This window comes from Porites lutea, chromosome 3 (genome assembly GCF_958299795.1).
Source record: "Porites lutea chromosome 3, jaPorLute2.1, whole genome shotgun sequence".
In the NCBI taxonomy this organism is placed as follows: Eukaryota; Metazoa; Cnidaria; class Anthozoa; order Scleractinia; family Poritidae; genus Porites; species Porites lutea.
The window spans coordinates 1,070,221-1,080,412 of record NC_133203.1 but is presented as its reverse complement, the minus strand read 5'-3'; positions in this window follow the sequence as shown (position 1 = coordinate 1,080,412).

Below are 10,192 nucleotides of genomic sequence, written 5' to 3'. Positions count from 1 at the left end.
GTGGAATATCCTAAACAAGAGACTTTGATTGTAGGTCAATCATATCCGCTTAAATTGAAAGCCAAGTATGTTAGAGGACAGTTAACGTTTACTGCATTGTAACTTTTTTCACTATACGTGTAACTAGTTTTAGGAGGTCAATAATAATAAAAAAATCACACAATGATTACAGTTTAAACATGTGTTTTATTTTTACTGAGTGCTGTTTAATTGATTACAGAGCTGGGTATATTTGGACTGCAAATCGGTGAGTTCCTGCATGAGCTGTGTCACAGACAATTTCTGGGGTTTTTTGGATGTCTTGAGTAACTGAGAGCGTTCACATGCCCGTTCCTTTTTCATGGTTTGATAACTGGTTTGATCTTGCACAAGTTTTTTCTCCTCATCCAAAATCATTTGATCTAAAATGACACAATGTACTTGTTCACAGGCCGCATTCACGACTGCTTGTGATTCTGGTGATTCCATTTTTGGGAAGGGCCGTAATGATTTGAACCGTTTAGGAAATGTGCCCTTTTTGAGATGGTTTCTGAATCCCTTGATGGCTTTTTCACGATACTTGATACGTGCCTGGATTGCTTGCAGTTTTTGACGATAACTTTTTAGTGTAGGTTTCTTGCTTTTTACTGTAGTTTCCATATTTTTCTCAGTGGGTTCAGACACAGTGGGAGGATTATTTTCTTTGATAGGTTCAGAGACAGCGGGAGTTTCTTCGAGTGCAGACATGTTTCCCATACAAGAGGTGAGATAAAAATGATTTCTTAATGTGAGACCGATGTCAATTTATAGCCTGAGGTGAGATCTGAAAAACATAAAAGAATAGTTCGTGTGAAACTATCATTCATTTAACACAAGGTATCATGAAGATAGGACTGCATGATGAATGGTCTCCAGTAGAGGAACCGCGGAATCAAGATTTAGAAGACATGTGGATTACACATGAGCAAACAGAGAGAGAAATGTACCCTGAGAATCAGGAGAATTGCCATTGGATGGAGTTAGCATTGGATGATCCCTTGTTTCAAGTCAGTTATACCCAAATATTTGGTTCTTATTTATATGTCGTTGACATAACCTAAAAGCCTCCGTCAAAAGAAGGTATGAGAAATATGGATTTTGAAATAGTGTATCCTATATACCACGGATTGAATGACATTATTGAATTAACAAAACCTTCCAAGACATCCAAGATTAAAATCAGAGCCTCCTCCAGAGAACATTGTGAGGTCGTCTATACCTGTGAATTCCGCGTAGATCAGTGGTCTTATAACAAAATGGATGAAATCATGGACGGGTTAGTGGATCAGCTTACTATGAAACAAAACTTGAATGGAGGTTTGCTCATATAGTTGTCTTTCAACGAGTAGATTGAAGTCAAAATTTTCAGTCAAAGTTTGCAGTCAAAGTCAACAACTAAAAATCTTATGTGTGAAAAAGTCTACAAAAAGAAAATTCTTATGTGTGAAAAAGTCTACAAAAATAAAATTCTTACGTGTGAAAAAGTCTACAAAAATAAAATTCTTATGGGTGGAAAAAGTCTGCAACTTACAAATGTGTCATCCAAAGGTCCCAAGGCCCCTACGAAAAATTCTTAAGGCCCAAGGCCCCTACAAGGCCCCTACAAGGCCCCTCAGACCACCAAGGCCCCGGGGCCTTAAAGGCCCCTAAAATTATCAAGGTCCCAGGGACCTTATAAGGTCCCTCACATTTTAATGGGTCTAAAAAACTATAAATAGAACGAATTCATTATGTTAGTCATCACAATCATTTGTGTTAAGACTTCGTAGTGTCAAGATGCCTTACTGCCACAGACGTGTGTGTCCTATTTGCGGAAAACAGGATTTACTAAAACTAAGCGAACACTTACGTCAGGTTCATCATTTATCTAGCGATGAACGACAATTGTACTTGAAGAACGCTACATTTTCACAGTCGTTCTCACCAATTCTTAATGCTTCAGGATGTTTAGAGATACAACCTTACCCTGAGTTTAAGTTTCAACACCCGGCATCAATGATGGTCGTAGGACCTACTCAGAGTGGGAAATCCTATTTTGTGGAACAATTGCTTTCAAGCAAACGTATCAAATACCCAAGTAGGAAAACCACAAAGATTCAATGGTTTTACACCCAGTGGCAACCACTGTATGAACGCATACAATCGACACTCGGGAAAAGTATTACGTTTGCTCAAGGGTTACCAGTAGTAAACGACAATTTAGAAGACATCAATGATCAGGTTCATAACCTATGGGTGTTTGATGACTTGATGGAAGAAGCTGTGCAAAGTCCACTCATATCTCAGCTGTTTACTCGTGGCCGTCATCGTAATTTAAGTGTCATTTTACTGTTACAAAATATGTTTCCCAAGGGGAAATTTAATACCAACATTTCACGAAACGCCCTATACATGGTATTGTTTCGTAGTCCTAGTGATCGAAAACAAATGGACATCATGGCGGAGCGAACATTTGCGAAGGATAGACCGAAATTTATGTCTGCTTATATGAAAGAAACCGAAAAACCCTACGGGTATATTATTTTAGACAATCACCCTAAAACAGCCAGCGAGAAACAAGTGATTGCTAATGTCTTTGGTAACTGTTATACTTACCCGAACATCACAAAAAGTACGCACACAGTCCCAAAGATAACAGACGTACAACCAGCAGTCACACACAACGTTGAAAGTCCGAAGCAACTAGTCAAATGTAAACGTGAAAAGCCACCCGCAAAGAAAACGAAAACAGTGAAACAGACTGCGAAGAAGAAACAAACGAAACCTACAGTGAAAAGGTCAAGAAAACCAGCTATCTATAAATCCAAGGTTATAAGAGAAAGCTCTGAGGAGGAGGACATTTACTCCAACGAAGACGAGAAACCAAAAGACTTACTGACAGAACTACGCGAACTCGCTAAACAAGAATATTTAGCTAGACAGCCACGCAATGGATTCAGATTTAATCCTTCGTATGCATAATGCATTTTTGTTCATAACATTGTCAATAAAATATGTTTAAAACCTTTATTTCTTGTGTCTTTTACTAGTGTACTAAAATTCCCTACATTTACTATAGCGGACCGCCAAGGAAACACCTTTTTCAGTCTAAGTCTTGTAGTCATGACCTGAGCGATCTATCATGGGTCAATTTGAGTCTTACATCTTGTAGAGCAAAGGTTCTCACTCTTTTGGTAGTTTAAAGTGAAGTTATTACTGACAAAGTGTTCACACGAGCACTTTTTTCCACGTAGCCGCCATCTTGGATTATTGCGATCGACACTCCGATAAGTTCAGTCCGATAGGGCTAAGAATGTGGCGTTTTACTGCGGGTAATAAGTTTTACTGTAGGTAAAAAGTTTATTCCTAGGTAAAAAGGACATGGCTAAAAACATACACACACATATACCTATAAAAAAACCCACACACACACGATCGTTCGATCGAGAGAAAACGTTTCAAAACGTTTTTACAGTAAAGTCGCTATTGCGCATGCGTAGTGCACAAAGGAACCCTCTAAAACTCTTTAACCTAAGTTAAATATACTTTATAAACATTTAAGACTAGTTTAAAAACGTTTTAGAACGTTTTTACACCACATTTATTACCGCGCATGCGTAGTGCGCAGGGGACAGAAATTCTGTACCACATGTGTGAGTCGTAACTTTCATACACATATATAAGTTAAGTTATTCTATACCTAGAATAACGAATGTCCGAGTCCTCTTCGGCGCTCTCCGAGTGCCGAGAACTTCTCGATCTTTTGACCTTGCTTAGAAATTGAATTGATTATCTCTTAGTAGTACTAGACGGCACTGGGGTGTCAAGTAACTAGGCAACTGAAAGTTGCCTAGTTACTGGATGCCGCCTGTCAATCAAAGCGGCGGCATCCTTTGAGACCACTACTGACGCCTAGTACTACTAAGAGATAATCAATTCAATTTCTAAGCAAGGTCAAAAGATCGAGAAGTTCTCGGCACTCGGAGAGCGCCGAAGAGGACTCGGACATTCGTTATTCTAGGTATAGAATAACTTAACTTATATATGTGTATGAAAGTTACGACTCACACATGTGGTACAGAATTTCTGTCCCCTGCGCACTACGCATGCGCGGTAATAAATGTGGTGTAAAAACGTTCTAAAACGTTTTTAAACTAGTCTTAAATGTTTATAAAGTATATTTAACTTAGGTTAAAGAGTTTTAGAGGGTTCCTTTGTGCACTACGCATGCGCAATAGCGACTTTACTGTAAAAACGTTTTGAAACGTTTTCTCTCGATCGAACGATCGTGTGTGTGTGGGTTTTTTTATAGGTATATGTGTGTGTATGTTTTTAGCCATGTCCTTTTTACCTAGGAATAAACTTTTTACCTACAGTAAAACTTATTACCCGCAGTAAAACGCCACATTCTTAGCCCTATCGGACTGAACTTATCGGAGTGTCGATCGCAATAATCCAAGATGGCGGCTACGTGGAAAAAAGTGCTCGTGTGAACACTTTGTCAGTAATAACTTCACTTTAAACTACCAAAAGAGTGAGAACCTTTGCTCTACAAGATGTAAGACTCAAATTGACCCATGATAGATCGCTCAGGTCATGACTACAAGACTTAGACTGAAAAAGGTGTTTCCTTGGCGGTCCGCTATAGTAAATGTAGGGAATTTTAGTACACTAGTAAAAGACACAAGAAATAAAGGTTTTAAACATATTTTATTGACAATGTTATGAACAAAAATGCATTATGCATACGAAGGATTAAATCTGAATCCATTGCGTGGCTGTCTAGCTAAATATTCTTGTTTAGCGAGTTCGCGTAGTTCTGTCAGTAAGTCTTTTGGTTTCTCGTCTTCGTTGGAGTAAATGTCCTCCTCCTCAGAGCTTTCTCTTATAACCTTGGATTTATAGATAGCTGGTTTTCTTGACCTTTTCACTGTAGGTTTCGTTTGTTTCTTCTTCGCAGTCTGTTTCACTGTTTTCGTTTTCTTTGCGGGTGGCTTTTCACGTTTACATTTGACTAGTTGCTTCGGACTTTCAACGTTGTGTGTGACTGCTGGTTGTACGTCTGTTATCTTTGGGACTGTGTGCGTACTTTTTGTGATGTTCGGGTAAGTATAACAGTTACCAAAGACATTAGCAATCACTTGTTTCTCGCTGGCTGTTTTAGGGTGATTGTCTAAAATAATATACCCGTAGGGTTTTTCGGTTTCTTTCATATAAGCAGACATAAATTTCGGTCTATCCTTCGCAAATGTTCGCTCCGCCATGATGTCCATTTGTTTTCGATCACTAGGACTACGAAACAATACCATGTATAGGGCGTTTCGTGAAATGTTGGTATTAAATTTCCCCTTGGGAAACATATTTTGTAACAGTAAAATGACACTTAAATTACGATGACGGCCACGAGTAAACAGCTGAGATATGAGTGGACTTTGCACAGCTTCTTCCATCAAGTCATCAAACACCCATAGGTTATGAACCTGATCATTGATGTCTTCTAAATTGTCGTTTACTACTGGTAACCCTTGAGCAAACGTAATACTTTTCCCGAGTGTCGATTGTATGCGTTCATACAGTGGTTGCCACTGGGTGTAAAACCATTGAATCTTTGTGGTTTTCCTACTTGGGTATTTGATACGTTTGCTTGAAAGCAATTGTTCCACAAAATAGGATTTCCCACTCTGAGTAGGTCCTACGACCATCATTGATGCCGGGTGTTGAAACTTAAACTCAGGGTAAGGTTGTATCTCTAAACATCCTGAAGCATTAAGAATTGGTGAGAACGACTGTGAAAATGTAGCGTTCTTCAAGTACAATTGTCGTTCATCGCTAGATAAATGATGAACCTGACGTAAGTGTTCGCTTAGTTTTAGTAAATCCTGTTTTCCGCAAATAGGACACACACGTCTGTGGCAGTAAGGCATCTTGACACTACGAAGTCTTAACACAAATGATTGTGATGACTAACATAATGAATTCGTTCTATTTATAGTTTTTTAGACCCATTAAAATGTGAGGGACCTTATAAGGTCCCTGGGACCTTGATAATTTTAGGGGCCTTTAAGGCCCCGGGGCCTTGGTGGTCTGAGGGGCCTTGTAGGGGCCTTGTAGGGGCCTTGGGCCTTAAGAATTTTTCGTAGGGGCCTTGGGACCTTTGGATGACACATTTGTAAGTTGCAGACTTTTTCCACCCATAAGAATTTTATTTTTGTAGACTTTTTCACACGTAAGAATTTTATTTTTGTAGACTTTTTCACACATAAGAATTTTCTTTTTGTAGACTTTTTCACACATAAGATTTTTAGTTGTTGACTTTGACTGCAAACTTTGACTGAAAATTTTGACTTCAATCTACTCGTTGAAAGACAACTATATGAGCAAACCTCCATTCAAGTTTTGTTTCATAGTAAGCTGATCCACTAACCCGTCCATGATTTCATCCATTTTGTTATAAGACCACTGATCTACGCGGAATTCACAGGTATAGACGACCTCACAATGTTCTCTGGAGGAGGCTCTGATTTTAATCTTGGATGTCTTGGAAGGTTTTGTTAATTCAATAATGTCATTCAATCCGTGGTATATAGGATACACTATTTCAAAATCCATATTTCTCATACCTTCTTTTGACGGAGGCTTTTAGGTTATGTCAACGACATATAAATAAGAACCAAATATTTGGGTATAACTGACTTGAAACAAGGGATCATCCAATGCTAACTCCATCCAATGGCAATTCTCCTGATTCTCAGGGTACATTTCTCTCTCTGTTTGCTCATGTGTAATCCACATGTCTTCTAAATCTTGATTCCGCGGTTCCTCTACTGGAGACCATTCATCATGCAGTCCTATCTTCATGATACCTTGTGTTAAATGAATGATAGTTTCACACGAACTATTCTTTTATGTTTTTCAGATCTCACCTCAGGCTATAAATTGACATCGGTCTCACATTAAGAAATCATTTTTATCTCACCTCTTGTATGGGAAACATGTCTGCACTCGAAGAAACTCCCGCTGTCTCTGAACCTATCAAAGAAAATAATCCTCCCACTGTGTCTGAACCCACTGAGAAAAATATGGAAACTACAGTAAAAAGCAAGAAACCTACACTAAAAAGTTATCGTCAAAAACTGCAAGCAATCCAGGCACGTATCAAGTATCGTGAAAAAGCCATCAAGGGATTCAGAAACCATCTCAAAAAGGGCACATTTCCTAAACGGTTCAAATCATTACGGCCCTTCCCAAAAATGGAATCACCAGAATCACAAGCAGTCGTGAATGCGGCCTGTGAACAAGTACATTGTGTCATTTTAGATCAAATGATTTTGGATGAGGAGAAAAAACTTGTGCAAGATCAAACCAGTTATCAAACCATGAAAAAGGAACGGGCATGTGAACGCTCTCAGTTACTCAAGACATCCAAAAAACCCCAGAAATTGTCTGTGACACAGCTCATGCAGGAACTCACCGATTTGCAGTCCAAATATACCCAGCTCTGTAATCAATTAAACAGCACTCAGTAAAAATAAAACACATGTTTAAACTGTAATCATTGTGTGATTTTTTTATTATTATTGACCTCCTAAAACTAGTTACACGTATAGTGAAAAAAGTTACAATGCAGTAAACGTTAACTGTCCTCTAACATACTTGGCTTTCAATTTAAGCGGATATGATTGACCTACAATCAAAGTCTCTTGTTTAGGATATTCCACCAAAACTTCGTGTTTATTCTCTAAGTTTTTGGTGACTGGTGGGTTTAAATGTTTCACTACTTCTGAACCTTTAGCGAGTACTGTGTTTGATGTCACTGTAAACTTTTGTAAACCTTCGTCGTTTTCTCCTTGATATGTCCCTTGTATGTCTTCTTTTAATATATGGTCGAAATATGCAATCACTTCACTCACTCTTGGAACAATGTTCTCAATACATTTAGAACCTACAAAGGTGCGGTTTCCATTGATCTTGTTTTCCAGAAAGAAGTAAGACTTTATGGGTGTCTGACCGCAGTGGCAAATCTTGTGTTCGTTCTCTTCAATGGGTCGTGACTCCACAAACATCCATTCGTCTTTGCAATCTCGCTCTTCACTCAAATGTTGTAAATGTAGTTGCAAATTGACGTCTTACTCCTTGCAAATATACCCGTGAACACGTCGCATGTGCGTTTGCCTGCTGTCTTGTCTTGTAAATGATGCGTTGCAGTGCCAACATTTGTAGCAGGGTTTTACCTCAGCACATACAGTTTCCAAATGAAGTTTCATTTTTTGTTTACCTGTGAATACTTGACGACATTTTGGACAAGTAAACCTTTGCGGATTCTTCAAATGTTGCCGTTGTACATGCCGTTGCATATTACCCTTCTGTGAAAACGAGAGTGGGCAGTATGGACAATGATATCGATTCTCTGTTGTACCACACTGCTTCTTATGAGGAAAGAAATTGCCTTTGCTCATTTCTTTTCCACATGTAGGACATGGTCTTGGATACGTGACTTTCGGCATGTTGCAAATCTGTAATGTTTTCACCAAATTTTCGATGCACTGAAATACATGTTCAAAGGTCCCAAGGGTAATGACGTCAGCAGGACATGTCTGGGCGTGATGGTCCCTTGGGATCTTACATGTTTAGGCATGTTTTTTCGTGAATCACTGTGATGACCAATTTCATGTTATTAGCAGGTGCTTGAAGTTTAGCTAATAACCAATTATAACTCAGAGCATCGAACATGGCTAACATAGTGCGTGATAAGGACACAGTCCACGGAAAGAAGGCAAATACTGGAATATTGGTCAGCACCCCTAAACATTTTGTGATTGGGAGAGCAATCGGTTCCACGGTGTGTAGGGTTAAATAACATCTTGTTTTCATGGATAATCTTCGACTTTTCACCCAATGTTGTACTGCACGTAATAAACCATCGCTCATTGACATTAACAGACTTTCATTCCATGCTGGTACTCTGTGTTGGTGTACTGTGAGATCCAATTGAAATTCTTGCACAGCGTCGTTATTTCTCACCACTCTGTCTGCAAATTCTGTTAACTCCACTGAAATCACTGGATTGTACAGATTATACCAATGTCCACTTTTGAAACGTTTTTCTTGCCAATACGATAACTGCTCCAAATCTTGCATTGACATCGTCTGCATTTTGACTGTCTTCTACACACTCACATTCGCACTTGTTTTTTATGATTGAAATAAAGTGTGTCATCACATTTTTATTTACACTCGTACCCAGTCCTTCTCCTAGTTAGGGTTAAAATGGTAATTAGCCCTACTCCTTTGGGATTAGGGTTAGGGGTTAAAATGGTAATGAGGTTAGGGTTAAACCCTAGCCCCCTTGGGATTAGGGTTAGGGTTAAAATGATAATAAGCCCTAGTCCTTTGGGATTAGGGTTAGGGATAAAATGCTAATAAGGTTAGGGTTAGGATTTAGGGTTAGGGTTAGGGTTTAGAGTAAGGGTTTAGGGTTAGGGTTAGGGTTAGGGGTTAGGGTTAGGGTTAGAGTTTAGGGTTAGGGTTAGGATTTAGGGTTAGGGTTAGGGTAAGTTTAGGGTTAGGGTTAGGATTTAGGGTTAGGGTTAGGGTTAGGATTTAGGGTTAGGGTTAGGGGTTAGGGTTAGGGTTAGGATTTAGGGTTAGGATTTAGGACTAGGATTTAGAGGTAGGATTTAGGTTAGGATTTAGGGTTAAGATTTAGGGTTTAGGTTAGGGTTAGTGTTAGGGTTAGGGTTAGGAATTGGGGTTGGTTTAGGGTTAGGGTTAGGGTTAGGGTTAGGGTTAAGGTTTGGGTTAGGGTTAGGGTTAGGGTTAGGGTTACGGTTACGGTTAGGGGTAGGGGTAGGGGTAGGGTTAGGGTTAGGGTTAGGGTATTTTTTCTTTGGTTTTAGGTTTGGGAAATTTTCCCTTGGTTTAAGGTTTGGGAAATTTTCCCTTGGTTTAAGGTTTGGGAATTTTCTTCCTTGTTAAAGTTTTTTGTGATTTTTTCTCTTTGGTTTAAGGATTGGGAAATTTTCACACTAATAACCATACACACAAAAATTTGTAACAAGAACACACTTTATTGGTTGACGCCACCATGCAGACCTTACCTCTATTTTACAAGACTATAAACTAGAGCTCGCGCTACCAAGCCAACTGTGCTCTATTTTACAACAAAATAAAAACTTAGCACATGCAAAAATTACAA